This window comes from Buteo buteo, chromosome 15, assembly GCF_964188355.1.
Source record: "Buteo buteo chromosome 15, bButBut1.hap1.1, whole genome shotgun sequence".
In the NCBI taxonomy this organism is placed as follows: Eukaryota; Metazoa; Chordata; class Aves; order Accipitriformes; family Accipitridae; genus Buteo; species Buteo buteo.
Genome location: NC_134185.1, coordinates 22254751 through 22271194, shown reverse-complemented (window position 1 = coordinate 22271194; position 16444 = coordinate 22254751). Strand labels below are relative to the sequence as shown.

At 39.7% G+C, this 16444-nt stretch overlaps 1 protein-coding gene across 1 annotated transcript in view; it reads left to right on the top strand.

The window, feature by feature from the left end:
• NT5DC1 (5'-nucleotidase domain containing 1) overlaps window positions 1–16444 on the top strand; it is a 151682-nt gene that overhangs the window by 111553 nt on the left and 23685 nt on the right. The window lies entirely within an intron of this gene.

The following is a 16444-nucleotide window of genomic DNA, read 5'->3' as shown; positions in this document are numbered from 1 at the left end:
TATTGTTATAACATCCCACAGTGCCACATGGTCTGTGAAAGCAATGCCATTCTTTTCAAGGAAATCTTGTTTAGCAGTTCTTTATAGTGTAGTGACACTTTTTTCCATGTATTTTCTGGCTATTTAGGAGAGAGAAAGAAGGGTTATAACTAATAAATAATCATCTTTTGTACTCTAGTTTTCAAAACTAGATCTTTTTGTACCTCATGAGATCATGAAGTTAAGATCAAGAGTCACCGAACTCTTTAATATCAGAAACAGGTTCTGTATGTAGCTGGTAGTAGGAGGTCCACTGTTTTAAGGGATAAAGTATCTGGTTCTATACCCAAGCCACCAATGAGAAATAATTCTTTACTCTTATCTCAGCTAGAGATTTTAATTTTATCCATCATTTCTGGAGAAAGAGGAGTTTCTTTTTAAGGAGCTAATTGGTATGGATGATGATATAGAAAGATCTTCATATTCAGTAATAGAGCCTGACCGTTTTTATTTTTTATTATGAAAATGCATAAGGATTATGGAAGTTCCTTATAAAGATGATTCCTTCAGCTGAAACCCTCTGCAGCAGTATGGTCAATGCCTGATTTCACTTTCTGAAAAGCAGCCTAAGGTGGGCCAGCAGGGCTGACAGTGGGACACACATACAAACAAATTTAATCTCATATAACAGGGTTTGTTTTCATAGAGATATTCATCATCTACTGAAGAAGCTCAGACAGTATTTCCCAACATCTACAATGTCAGGCTTCTTGGCCGACTGTCGCACCTCCCATTCTTGTTTACATGATCTTAGTCTAAAACTATTCCACTTTGTGTACCACGTTTGCACACATATCAGCCACCCAACAGATTTTTTTCTGACAGTGTAAACAGCTGTCTCAGGGCCTTCTGGTTTCCAATATGATTTATGCACTGTAGACAAACATTTAAAAAATCAGCATATGTTACCTTATAATCAAATGGATTTACCAGTTAATCTTTTTAAAGTTTGCTAGATAGTACCTGTGTATAGTTTGGGAATCATTTGAGAATAGAGGTGATTATTTCCTATCATATCATCAACGTTTGCGATTAAGCCATGGGATAGGTAAGATGGGAGACCTCTTTTAGGTAGCTGAGGACCTTTTTTCTAACAGTTAAATTTTATTTCATGTTTGATAAACATAGTCTTAGTTGACAATAACAGTCTGGATTTTGTTTTTTACATGTTCGGTACGGTAGGTTTATGTGAAAGCATTTAAAACAGATGCAAAAAGCAAAATAAAGTTGGGCCAGTGCATGTCCTCATCCTTTTGCAGGCACAGACAGACACAATACATTTTTAACAGATGATAGCAAAATGTTGGCATAAAGCTTCATTTTTTTCTGATAGTTTTCAAAGTCCTTGGCTACCATATTTGACAGTCATTGCCTCATAAAAACAAGTGTTTTGAAATTGAGGAAGTACTTTTTTATTACTAATTGGCAGTGTATCATTTATAACCCTTTTGTAAAATTATGCAAGGGGCCACTCTGCAGTTTGCACTGACGGTACATGTATCCACTCATACAATGACATAGTTAAGCTGCTGTAATTTGCCACTCTGTAGTAGTTAGGCTGTGTGGTAGCCAAAGAACAAGAAAGCCAAGCTTTCCCTTATGGTACATCCATTTAGGCTATCTGATCAGAGAGGCCATTCCTTTCTCCTAGGGAGAGGAAAGGAGTGGTTTTGTTTTGTTCTGTTTTTCTTGGAATGGGCTTTACTGGTATTTGTTTCAGAAGTGTTGGGAGACCAGATTTTCATTGCATCATTTAGACATATTCTCAACAACAACTGGTCTCGCTCAGGCATTTTACAGAGCATCAGAAGCTAGAGGTTGAGTGGCCACGTTTGGTTTCTGTTTCTACCAGGAGGGCACAGTGCTGGCCTGACCGCAGCAATTCACTGTAAAACTGGAGCAGGGTCAAGCGCTGGGATTTCAGCTGATGGTCCCTCTTAACTGTCACGGGAGATACCTGTTATCAGCCGAGACGGCTGTTGGAAATTGGGTTGGGTTGCTGCTTCTTGAGCTTCGTTGGCCAATGCCTCAACCATATTAGCCAGAGGAGCTACCAGGACACAGGCTAATTCTTTAACATTTAGTCTGTTTGCCTAAACATTTCGGCTTACGCCATCACATGGCTTGTGTGAGCAGGAACTTATGCCCATCCCCTACTGCAAACCTCTATCAGTAATGCAATTTCAGCCACATTTGAGCGTGGCCTAGTATTCTCAGAGATATTACAGCCTCTACAGGTTGGAGAGGAAAAAATGGGTCTGTCCCTGCCAGCTCAGAGAAAGGCTGCAGTGTAAAATTACCCCTTGTTAGATACCTGCATATCCATGCAGCAGAGCCAGGCCGCAAATGACCCAGCTACTGGAAGATCCATGAGACTTTGCAGCCTATTAGACATTCAGTGAATCCAAGTGCAAGGCACAACTTCATAGAAAGATAGGCCCCATGATTTCTACTGTTGTTCATAAACAACTCCTTGTTTATTAAGGAAAAAAAAAAAGAAAAAGATTACATAGTCTTTGAAGTATGGCATCTCTTTGTTTCTGAGTATCAAGATGAATGCTGAACTGTGGATGCATTCTCCAATGCCTATCCTTCTTTAAAAGAAAGAATTAATGTGTTGAGCCAAGTTCTTTATGTTTGCCTAGTGTTCAAAGTACCTTAGAGGATAAAAGGAATAAGAAGTTATTTATCCGAAAATCAAAACAGTGAAAAAGCGCAATGTGCTTCTGCATAAAGACAGCAGGGGTTGCTTCAGCTGATTACCTTTGATATTAAATACTGTGTTTGGCACAAAGCTGATAAGAATATTACAGAAAGCTAGTTCAAAGAAAGCTGAAGCTGCTGCTTTCAAAAGCTGGATATCAACAATATTCTTTTTGTTAAAACTGGAAAACATGTTTAGCATAATTGCCAGGAATTCTAAAACCAGAATTCTTTGTGTATGGAAAGTCTATTTTTATTTTCTAAAGGAGTTGCAGTAATTAACAGTACTGCAAAATCTAGTTATTGATTATATTACGTTATATTCCAGGCCTGGATAAAACTCAAAACCCAATTCTTTAAGGTATTGTGCAAGCACGTGATAAGAGTCAGTCTCTGTCTACAAGGAGCCTGCAGGCAGACCAGATAAACAAATGGTGAAATAACAAAAGCGGTGGCTTTTCTGTTAGAGCCAAGGAACTAAAACACCAAGAGATTTAATGACTTACCCATAATCATATCTCTGGCAGATTTGCGTATTTAACTAAAATTTCTAGTGTCCTAATCCAGAAGCAGTGTAGAACTGTAAACTGTGTTTGCATAAGGACTCCATGAGAGTCTTGATTGTGAAAATCCTTTTAGCCCTTTCCAAAGATTTATCATAATGTGGAAATTAAGATAACATAATTGCAATTAATTCTGCTGGATTTACTTTTTATGGTTCTGTGATATTTATAAGTTTAAGGAACTGGACCTCCTAACTTGATGTGTTCTACACTGAAATTATTCAAGTTATTCAATAATTATTTCAAATTATTGAATGCAATAAGCTAGAGTAGTTGTTTGTTTTGGAAGACAGTTCCATACCAATGATTTCTTACAATTGGTTGTTGGTTATCAGGTCATATTTATGTTTCATTTTAATGGAAGCAGCTTTCTCCATAGAGAAGCATGTCAAATGGCTTCTTAATATGGTGAATTATTTTAAGCTTTCCAAGCCTGTGTACTTAGAAGTAGTCTATCAAAGAACCTATTTCTGTGAAATAGGTTGCAAAATCTGTAAGTCATGATGATGCTTTAAACGTGGCTGCCAAAGAGGTGACATCAGGATTTAAAAGTAGCATTTGTTTTAACAACAACATTTAGTAACTATATAAACTGCAGATAAAGAGAGTTAACTACAGTTTTTCTATATAATTCCATTTAAACACATAGACCATGTGATAGAGAGGTCGTTAAAAGTCAGGATGTATAGAAAATCCTCATTCATAGTTTTGTGACCACCTTCTGGTGTTGCTATTTTCTCTTCTTTTATTTCAGGATATTAGCACAGAATGGAACCGTGACACAGTCTGATCTGGTTTGTACCTGCAGTACCAGAGAGATAAGGCATGAAAGCTCCCACAGTTAGGAAGCCCGATTCATCCCAAAAATGCCGCTTGTTTTTGCAGCAGAATGAGCTGCTAAGGGCCTGTCAACCCCATCCTCTCTCTGTAGTGAGTCCCCACGGAAATTGAATTGCCATATCCTAGTCTGTGTTTTCAAACCCAAAGCCAAAATACCTAAATGACCAGTTTGTATTCCAGACAAAACTGTGTTCAGCAAACAGACTTCTCTGGCTTAAGGGAATTCTCCTCCAACACATGAAAGGATTATTAAGAGGTGATTTTTTTCCTCCATAGTCCCTGAGAAAACACAGCCAAATGCTGTGCAAGATTTAGAAGCAAAGAGGTCAGCACTCAATATAGATCACATTTATAGTGTGGTAATACTATAACAACGTGTGATGCTGAAAAAGGCTTGGGATTTAGGGAAGATTTCTTACTGACATGAAGACCAGTTCTGTGCGGAAGACAAAAGCAAATGAACATCTTCCATACATGAGCAAGACTTGCAACACTAACTCTTGTTGCAGCATTACTAGGACCCTTTCTGAAATAGTACCTTCAGTTCTCATGTTCTTTCAGTTGTCTTCCATAGAAATGCTGAAAGTTTGAAATGGTTGACTAAGCAATTGTGTCTGAGGGACATGTAAGCTCACTTAATTTAATTTAGTGAAGAGAACATTAAGAAGTAGTCTTAATGAAGAAGTAATTTGTGGCTCCTTTACATTGGACACATGGGAGCTCAGACTAGTTTAACGTAATACCTGAAGAATGTCTAGCAATTATTTATACAGATAATTCAATATCCAGAATTCTAGACTAGAAGGGTTTTTTTAATATTGCTTCTGGTTATATGAAATATTTCTTTTCACCTTCATTCTATTTCCCAGCACACATAAGTGTCCACCCATGACTGAGGAGGAAGAGCTAAACTGGAAATACCAAAAGACCAAAAGGAACACTAGGGAAACAAACCATGTGCAAGTCAGCAGCTGTTTTGGCATAAAGAGAATGCATATTTCCTTTTGATCTGTCTTGTGCATTTTAATATAAGATGGTTAAACAAATACCTGTTATTTCATCCACAGAATAAAAAAGGTCCCCCTGGAAAGCTTATTAACTCATACAGATCATTACCAGACTCTATGGCTGTTTACAAGTAGGATGTTACGCCCTTGATAGCTTAGTTCAAAAGCTTCTTTTCTTGCCAAACCTGTATCATAAAGATGAATAGTTTTCAGAAGCTTTTTTTTTTTTTGCCATTTAGTTGCAAGCCCCTCCCTTAAACAAGAATTGACTCATGACTACATTGTAAGGGTGATGCTGTATGTCAGAAGTCACAGAGGTCTACCTTGAAATAAATAAGTAAGTACCAGGAGTGGATATAGAAACAACAGTGTATAGAGACTCTCTGGCTACCTATCATTTGGTATTCCTCAGCCAGCTCCCATTGCAGGCAATGAAGAGCGAGCCAGCACGGTCAGTGGAGGGCTGTACAACTGCCCAGACGGCAGTGCCTGTGCTGTACTCTGCAGAATACATTGGCCCTGTCGATGTAATACTGCAACCCGCAGTGGCTGTGCTTCCTATCATAGAACCTTTACATTATATTTCTGCATCTGGAGCTGAATCCCAGCCATGATGCATTTGTTGCCTAATCATAGGCCTCCAGTGCTAATGAAAAGCCCCAGGGAATCCAAACACGGGTCTTGCAGAAATGGCACAGGACCTATGGAAGACCCGTCCCTTCCCAATTTGGACTAATGTGCTGGAGGACCTTCGGGCATCTCAGATGTCTCTAGGCACCAGTATATTAGCAACTGGATAGGCTACCTGCTGATCAGAAAGCTGTGATCTGTGCAGGTCTACTGGATCAATACAAGTTCATAAACTTTACCGGTCAGATTCAGTGCAAACCTGTGTGAATTTAGGTTGGTGGACATTTAATTAAACTTCATGTTATAGTTCTTTAACAGCTGTCGAAATCCACAAGGAATTTCTGGAAGAAAGAAAGATTACCTACGTCACAGGGGTGACTTATCAGCATGACTTTGCAGGGAAAACTCATTTTTTGGCATAGATCACATATGTGTAAGCAGTAAGTGATAGGATTCGGGGAGGGGGGTATTTATCTTTGTTCTCCATGTAATTGTTTTCTTCTGTAGGATTCAAAAATAACTGGATTATTAGACAGAGAACCCCATAAAAATTTACCTTGTGATTTGATTTTTAATTAATTTGGAAATTGGGATTGAGGTAGTTTGTAGTAGAGCAAATATAGAGGTTTGTGTATGGTACATTCCTGGCAAAATGAGGGCTGGCAACCACTGCAGAAAGCTTCCCTTCAGCATAGTTTCCATGAATCTGTATGTGCTGGTTTTCATTAAGAAGCTTTAGAGTTCTCTTGTGTGTTCTTCCAAAATGTCAAGCTTTTATTAAGGTTAGTCTGCAGAATTGTTTTTCACAGAAAGCACATGTTGATTTTTGTACTGCAGGCATCAGATCTGCTATTGGAAGCAAGTAGTGAAAGGAGCTAGTTAGGAAGCCCTAGAAATGAGCTGGGAACACGAGGAATTGTGACCAAAGCCTGGGCTGAGATCTGGTTCACTTTGATATGACACTGAATCTCTGCCTCAGTTTACCGGTTTCTAAAGACCGAGGCTTACCTAATGCTTACGAAGTACCCAGGAGCGCTGCACAGCGGTTAGTGGCAGAGGACGACTGCAACAGATAGCAGGTGTGGACTTATCCTGCGTGGGGGAAATCCTAGGTGGTGAGATAGTTACTTAGTTCAGCAGCAGCTCTGCCTCTCCCACCTAACAAAGGTCAGAGAACACAAAACTGGACATTTCTTGGATGGCAAGTGATCATGGGACACTGCATTGTTTAGATGAGTAGGAAGTCCTCTGCAGCTGATGTTCGGAAGGGGATTACTTCTTGCAAGCTGAAAGCTCAGGAAGAGGTAAAAGTGATGTGCCGTCTTCTTCCTCGTTCTCTTTGTACTTCAGTTTTTCTTTATTTTTCACAAAGGAGTCCAAATGTCTTAAACTTCAATATGTATGTTGCATGTTGTTCTAGGTAGAGTTAGCAACCCCAGGACTTATTCGCTTCATCAGTAAACACGTTCATTCTAACCTGATTCTTATCTGCTGTGAAACCACTTTATATATTATTACTGTCCACAGATCCCAGGTGTCTCTGTGATATTGCCAGACTAAGGCTGAGCCTTCCAAGATGATTATTTTTTTCTGGAATAATAGTAGAAAGAGATTTTATCTGTGAAATTCCTGCATACGGAGATCTGGCACAATGCTCTTGGTTCTGAGAAACAAAGTGCATTTTCATATAGACACTAAGTGGTTTTGCAAACCACGCAAAGTGCACAGGTATGGAACTGGAAAAGCATTATAGGAAGTGTCACAGGGATCATTTCGCTTTTACTTCTTCAGAAAACTCATTACTACAAATCTTTCATGCCGGTCTTCCCATCACAGAGTAACTAAAAGTACTTATGCCAGAAAGGAATAGTTTCCATTTTTCCTTGCCATCTCCAACCCGGTTACATTGTTCTGAGATTTTCAGTGACTCTTTCACACATAAAAACTTTTCCTTTGTTAGAACTTTAATTTCCTAACATGTTTCATTTTGTTTATTAAATATGAAGTTCTACTATATCTCAACAGATCTAATAGGAATAGGATTTCTTGGTCTTTTTCATTCTGGTGTTCCCTGACATGCCTGGGCCCATAGCAGACCTTAAAAAGCGTCTGAAATATCTGCCAGTTGTTCTAACCCTGTCACGTTCTTTGTCCCTCCTTTGAATTCATCCATGACTGTGGTCTACAGGGCCATGGAATTTTCCCCAAACCTCAAGACTGAACTTGCCGTCACCCCTCTATCTTCTGTCACATGCACACACGGACATGTCTTGTCCTTCCCTTCTGCTCCCCATGTGCCACAGGTTGTAAGGCTCAACGGGGAGCTGGGTGTGCACACCCTACATAGACAGGAGCTGCTAAGGGGCAGGAGAGGCACAGAGCGATGGAAAGAAAGTGAAAATATTTCTGCTTTTCTCTGGCCCCCAGGAGAAGTTTTCCCGCTGTCCCTCATCTCGGCATTCATGGCCTGAGCAACATCATAGCACAGTTATTTCTTCTTTTATCCAGAGTCTACATAAATCCAGTTCTACCTCTCCCATCTGCATCTCACTTCTCCCTCCTAAGCCACTTAAATGGCTATTGTTGCCACTGTACCAAAATACTTCACGAACCTTAATATATTTACACTCATAGGACTTCTGCTGTGGGGGAGCTTTTAATGCTTCTGTTTACACACAAAGTGCCCGAGGTCAGGTAGGAAATGTGGCAGAACAGGTGACTCCCTGTCCCAAAAGCCAGACTAACCCAGACCAAACCATGGGTGCAGCGTCCTCCCTGTATGCAGCTGACCACGATTCCCCAAGGACAAGCACCCTTCCTTCCCAAAGGCATCCTCCGTCACGGCTCCCCCACGCCTCTTGGCAAGGCACGCACCCAAGCAGCCGGTCACAGCTTGGCCATCCTGCTCCCCAGCTGGCCCACCCTCCATCACACCCATGGTCTGGGGAGGTTTCCTAGTTTATGTACTCCTTTTTCTCCTGTTTAGCTGTTACTTGGCGTAGTGCCACCAAATTACTCACCAGCGCAACTCCAAATTGTTTTCTTTCTATAGCACTTTCTGGTAAAGGCTTTTTGTGATGGACCTTAATGGGCGCGTTGCTCATGGCAAGGGTGCACTGCACAACCCCAAATTTTTAAAGGTTTGGGTTTTTTTTAATCTAGAAGGGATAGTAATAATATCAAATACAGCAGAGAATACGGTAAAAGCATCTAAGGGTCCTCCTTATGTTAATAAGATTGCAGAGTCCCCATTGGGATTCATTGATGATACAGGAACAGAGATGTATCTCCAAGGGCAGATTCTCTGAAACTAAAATCAGTGTTAGGTCCTGAAGTGTCTTTGGTGCTTCTTGAATATTTTCTTAAGCAAAGGGAAAGAAAATATAAGGCAGAAAATGTATTAGGAAAAAAAAAGTCTTATTTGATACTGAACATGACTGCCCACTGTGATTGTTTTGATATTTTATTCTTTTCTGGTATGTTTGATATTCTGTCATATCTATGATTCTGAACCAGTTTCTATATTTTTCTAATAGAAAATGGTCCTTAACTATTTAATGCCATCATATTCTGATTATAATTAAAGATTTTTTCTTTTACAGTTACTTGAAGTGCTAAGTATTATTAATAAACTCTAAAAATACTCACAGTTTAGTACATATATGAAGCAATGCCAAGGTAGTTTCTTCCCTGACAGCCACATTCCAATGCTTTTAATATTGGTATGATTTTTAAGTATGCAATGTAATGCTTCTCTTCTGCCATGTGATAAAAAGAAGTCTTGGGTCAAGAGGAGCCAGAACCCCTCTCTCAGTAGTTTCAGGTGTTAGCTTTTATTTCCATAAAAAATTGATTATTCTAAGCCATCCAGTTTTGTTTAGAAATATTGGGAATGAGCATACTTTACAACTTAAATAGCAAGATAGCTGTGAAGCACTGAGAAAATAAGCTATTTTCAAGTTGTCTCTTTTTTTTTTTTTTTTTCCTTGAGAAGTCTCCCATTTTCAGACAGAAAAAAAACATGTCTGAGTTTTTTAACATCCACACAGCAGTGGGGAGATACCCAGGCTCCAGTGGCGGGCCCCTCCACTCTCCAGGAATGCTCTCGCTGCCGCTTGCTGAGCTTGCCGGGCTCGGCAGCAGCACCGTGCTAAGGAAACTGTTGTGGGTTGGGGTGGGGTTCTTCTTTTTTAATTACTGAGTCAGAGGGACAGTCTGAGCAAGGTTTTAATAACCACTATCTGCAGCTACGGAGCGCTTGTACGGTAATTAACAGGCAGTAGCCTGGCTGGATTTTATTTTTTTAATTCCCAAATTTCATTTTTTACCTGTGAAAGTTTGCAACTTAAGTTAGTCTTTAAAGGTTGATGTAAAACTGCCCCCTTCAGAGGCAGCTGCTATTTGAAGAGCTGGAACTTCAGACAGAACTAATCAATAAACTTAAAGTAGGGATTTCCGATAGTGAAGTAAGTTAGGAAAAAAGAATGGAGCTTTCTTATAAACCATAACTCAACTTGGCTGTATAAATAGTTTTCATATAAAAGTTAATGAAAATATCTGTTGTGTGTTCCAGGCAAATGAGTAAGTGCAATAACTGTGCATGCTTATGTCTACTTCACAATTATTATGCCCTTTGAAATAATGTATTTTAGGGAACTGAAGAAATAAAAACCAAAGGCCTCTTGCAGCAGGGTCCATATATTGCTTTGCAGAGATATGGTTGTTCAGAATCAAATGGTCTATTCTAGTTTATGTAATTTATTTTATACCTGAAATATTAAGATGTAGGGGGGAAAAAAGTTCTTAGTCTTTCTGTAACTGAGGATTAAAGAGCTTTTGTTCTTTTTTTGTTGGTGGTGGGGTTTTTTAATGTCTGAGGCCAAAGTAAATGAACAGCAGGAAGTTTTTCTCCACCACACTGCAGTGTCGATTTTCAGTGCAGAAGAGTATGGTCCAAGAGCAAATTCCAATAAGCTTTATTTCAGTAGGTATTGCTAGAGACACTTAGAGGGTTAGGATAAGCTGAGAGATTACAGTCTGCACAGTGCAAAGAAGATGCTTTGTGTGTCTTAGGTTTTTTTTAATTATTGAAATTAATTGAGACATTTTTCTGAAGTGACAGGTTAGGTCAGAACTGACTGGTGGCCCTCATGTTATCTGTGCTTCCCTCCATTTTCTGCTTCCATCCACTCTTCAAATTTTTGTACAGCAGTGAAGCACACCCTAGTAAGAAAGGTTATAGACAGTTGCTTGAACTGAACTGCATGTTCCTGAAATGATTACATCTTTTTTTTTTTTCCTCAATTACCATACCTCTCCTAGCTTACTGGAATTTAAAATGCTTTCTGGAAAAGCCTGTCTCTCTCCATAATTATATAGGGATCTGTAGGATGACTATGATATTAATATTGATAGGGTTATTTGGGGACATTTGTCTGTATATTGGGAGTTCCTCATTTATAAGGCTCTGGAGACTTCTTGCAAAACAAATGAGGTCCAGAATAAAACTGTTCTGGGGAAGGAATTTATTTCTTATCTGGCCATTTTGTACTTCTCCAAAGATCCCGATTAAAAAAAAAAAAAGAAGAAGAAGAAATTAAATTCTGTATTTATGTCCCTCTTACCTTCCAAAATAGAAGTTCTCTGAGTTATAAATACAATTAAATAAAATTACAGAAAAAGCTTCACCAAATCTGCGCATGAACTACACTTAAAAATGAACTTGCAGATGAATCATTCTCAAAAAAAAACTGATTTTCCTTTTCCAAGGAAAAAGAGGCCTTGTTTGTATTTCATCATACCAATTTTTTAAACAGAAACACTTTGTTCATTAGCCAGACTGTTCCTGGGAAGTTATAAAGTTAATGCTTTCACAGATTAGAAAACAAATTACTAAATCTGTAATGAGCTATTATTTTCAGTTCCTGTAACAAAGTAATCAAAACTTCCTAAAGAAACTTCCTTGCTGACTTCTCTAAAGGAAATACTGATTTTCCTACAAACAAGTAAACCTTCAATCTTGTCTCAATGTAGGCTGTCACTTGGCACAATTAAGCACTAAGGCAGATTTTAATAAAAAATAAAAAGGTTTTAGTAAAACTAAAAATCTAAAACTATTTATTTGTTTGTTTATTTGTTTGTTTCTCTTCTCTAAAGAGTCTGTGGTTCTTCTATGCCTAGGGCAATTTGAAAATACACTATCTTGTACTTTGGTCTTACCAGGCCTTATAAATGAGCAAAAGAACAGAAGTCCATCGTGAGAAAAGGGTTTGTTAGTAATCGGATAAGTAGCACTTATGAATTATTATGAAATAGTTTATTTTTTTCACAGGATGGTGTCTGTATTTTTTCTCTCAGCTTTACCTATGGTGTTCTTTCAGAGTGTTTCCAGCTTTTAGTAGTACTGTTATTTAGTCCTCCATATGAATGAGCACATATATGTTGGGATTGCTAAGCATAAGAAAGATGTATCACTGCCTATGTAAAATTAAAAATCATGTTCCAGTTTTCAGAACTGAATTTTTACTTTGATTAGTTTCACCTTTGTCTCACCAACTAGAAGCCACCCCAAAGAAAGCAGAATGATGCAAGGGCAGGAAGGGGAGCTGATCTTCAGGCTTTTTCTGAAAAAAATGAGATTGGACAGCCAAAAATGGAAACGGCCAAAGTCACTTTGGGAAGCCTTAACCTTTTATTTCAGCACATCGTGCTAAGGGAATAATTTGTTCTTTATCACTTCCCTGCAGTCATCCAGTCAGACAGGAGACTGGCAAGCGCTGGTGCACGTGTCGGGCAGATGCTTTTCCCAGCTGCTTCCAGGGCACAGAAGTAATTCAGGGATGGTAAAACACACAGTAATATCTGCATGGATCCTGGACACCACCCAGCAAAAGTGGTGGATCTATACATAGGAATTTGAGGTGCTGCCCTACAGAAGGGTGCCCGTAGGGTATGAAGTTTTACCCCCAGCAAGCTTGTAAGTACTTGCTTTCTCCATGGAGAGCATGCCCCCAGAGGAACCCTGCAGCTTATGTTATGCCATCTCATCCCCTTTACCACTGGAAGAAGCCACCAGAAGGATTTTACTTATGCAGGTCCCTTTGTCTTGACTGTAAAACGATGTGCTTTCCTGCCCCGAGTCCCCTTCTGGAAAAGAGAGTTTGTGTTCCTTAAGTGAGCTCAAAATGCCATCTAGGATCAGAGCGGGCTTGCAAGCTGGGCTGGAACATAACCTGGCTTTCATATTAATGTCCTCAGGGCCTGAAATGACATTATTTTAAATTACAGAGAGGCATATCGGTATGATAGTTGTGGATCATAAAACGTACTTGTTTTACAAAATGCTGAAGACATACACCTGTCCGCGGTGAGAGCCCGCGAGAGCTGCCCGTGGGGAGGAAGAGGAGGAGGCAGGAGCAGGTACAGGCGCGAGCAGCGACAGGGTCACCGCCTGTTTTTATCCTATTGTGCAGTTCAAAGGAGCAAAAAGCATCAGTAATCCCAATAGCCGCTCTAACTAGATTTGTATGGCAGCGAGGAAAAGGCTGTCAGGAGACAGACAGGAGAAGGGGCTGCTGGGGACCTGCGCACATGCTGCGGTTAAACCTGGCACAGCTTCTGCTGGCACGGCCTCCGGGCACTCCGAGTCGCTTCCTTACCCCCGTCTCTGCCCGGCCAAGTGGGTGCGAGGTGTCCTCGGGCTCGCGGGTCCTCCCCTCGCCCCGGCGCGTACCCAGCTCTCGCCGTAGGGCACCCAGCCGGAGGAGATCTGGGGAGATGATGAGAATTAACCTGGGCGTAGGTGCGGCTGAAGAGAGGTGAGTAACTGCCGAAGCGTAAATTCACCCTCTTAGCTTCTCTCTTAACCTCGGGCTTCCCAAACGAGAGCCCCATCCCATGGGCTGGGGTTTAACAGTGTAAACGCCAGCCAGGTTAAGGATAGAGCTCCACGTTCAGATCCTGGGCTGAACATTTAGTGTGGACACAACCTCAGCGCCGCACGTATTCAGGTTTCCATCTGGGCAAGTATAACCCGTAAACGGATAGCAAAGCACACGGCAGTAAGCAAGCGTGTGCAAAGAATTTCCCAAGGAGCGATTCTGTGCCAAAGTAAATTACCATCACTTGTCATTTAAATGGGAATAAGCTTCACTGATTACTTTTTGCATATTCATTCAGAACGAAACCAGATGTTACTCAGCCCGTGTTATAAACCTGCAACTCACATTTAAAAGCAGGCAAGAAAAAGGATATTGAGTCTTGTTAGTGAATTGGTTTATCTGAAAAAACATATCTGCTAACGGTGATGGGAGTACATTTCTGAATCAGAAAACATTTCCCAAGCTGTTAGACACAGCAATATGCAAATCACCATTCCAGCAATATTAATATTGCCCCAGCATGTGTCAAGTTTTTGTTGTTATTTTTAAAAAGGAAGAGTAGCTTCCCCTCAGGAAAATTGCTCTGAATCACTGTTGAGGTTTGGGTGAGTGTTTTAATAGAACGATTTGGGGGGGGTAATTATTTTAATTTTACTTGCTTGCTACCTTTACGTTTCTTGTCGTGGCACGTTTTCAGTCTACAGCCAGGAGTCTGGGTTGCAGTGATATATTAGGCTTCAGAAGGAAGCAAGTTGCTCTGTCTAAATCATCTGAGAAATTCTTGTTGGTTATGCAGTCTGTTTAAAATTGTCAGGACGTCTCCTTTTCCTCCCAGCTTATAAGACCTGAAGCATTAGCATCCCCACCTATATATGTGTTGCTTCCTGCTGAAGGAGTATTTATAGCATTTCTGACCTTTGAGTGAACTTTTATGAATCAATAACAGCAAATTGGAAGGAAGGTCAGCAGCAGTTTTCCTCTTGTCTGAGTGTAGCCAAAGTTAGGCTTGGCATATCTAAAATATGTTAGGAACTATCATAACTACATTTATGCAGCATTTTTGCAGGAAATTTGCAGATTTCTTCAGTGCTGTCATGTAGCTGCTATCTGAAGGATATATTACAAGGCCAGAGCCAATGGTGTCATTAATGGGTTTTAAGTTGTTTTGTATCAATTTTTACATGGCAGAACTACTACAAGAGGTCTTAACAGCCAGAGCTGAAGAATAATTTTCTTGACTATACTTTGCCACAGGGAAAATGTAAGTGGATTAGAAACCCTTCTTTTTAATGGCTTACTGCAACTGAAACACCATTAATTTCCTCCCACCTCAGATTACAGAAATAAAATTGATACAGTCACCCCTAGATGTGTGAGCACAAGCAGCCAATACGAGATGGTTCGAGGCAAGGTTTGCCAATTCAGATTCATTATCCCCATAGCTCTACAACTCAAATATTATAAAGGACCTTCCCTAATTCCTCAGGTTTCTGAAGCTCCTTCCAAAATCAAGGTGCTCCCATAATGAATTAGACATCTGAATTCTGTTTACTGCCTCCAAGCATAGAGGAGGAAACCAGGCTTCAAAATTTCCCTTCATTTCATTGCCTAAAAGCAAAGTTCCTAACTTAATTAAATCCTTTCCTTCTCCAGAGCTGGCACCTCTAGAAAGTGCTTCTTGTGCTCTCTGCCTACCGAGGGAGCCTGGCCAACTAGTTCAGATTGTAACTGTAAATTAGAACCTAAATTCCGGATGCATCGAGTTAAGTAAGATGAATCCCATTGCTAGGGGTGACAGTAATAGATCTCACAGAGTGAGAGATCTTCTACCTTGTAATTAGAGTGATTTTTTTCAGTCAGGACTGCCCCTCGTGCCTTTCCATAGAGGTAGCAAAGCAGGGTCTTGCTCTTTGCTGGAGCCTTCTGGTGCTGCTGTAATACATAGGGCTCCTATTTGTAAATGCGATGTTGTTATTCTGAAAATCCCTCTCATAATAGCTCCATTTTTCTCTAGTATTTTCCTGACTGAATGGAGAGACAATGATAGCTGTACAAACCTCCACAAATTTCAGGAAACTTTTGGTAGCAGCTCAAAAGAGTTGTTTTCATAAGTTTCTTTTTCTATGTCCGTATCATTTGAAGATTTTGTCTACTTGTTCAGCCAACCTTACAAATATGTCTAAAAATACAGGGAAAATAAAACAAATTTGCTGAAGCTTGACAACTTCTGTTTGATCAAAAGTTGTTTGGTCAAATGTATTTTAAAAGTCAGGAAATGAAGATTTTTTAATGGATGCTATCATACTTGTTATTATTATCGCTAGGTTTCTGAAGAAGAACAAAGGAAAAGACATTTCCACACAAGTTCTGCGTGAATTGTTAGTGTCAACTTTGAATTTCCTTGTTTTTCCCTAGTTTATAAAACATCCTTAATATAGAATCGTTTTGTCTGAGAATAAATCCTGTGTTTATTCAAATTCTTAGATTCATAATATTAAAGAATGACTTACTGCCTCTCTCCACATACCTATTTCCCTGGTTTTGCTTCTTTTTTTATTTCTTTCAAGGACCAATGTCCTGCACTATGTACATCTTCAGTGCTCTTAAACGTAAAGCTGTCTTTTCATTTCACTATTCTCCAAAATTTGCATTCCAGCTTTCAGCAGTCTCTAATCAAATGAAGTTTGCTCTGTCTTAGTCTTCTTCCTAACACATTTTAAGTACTTTTTTGAAAAATTCTATAAAGCGGCAGAAAAAACGAAGTCCTGATGTTACACCTAAG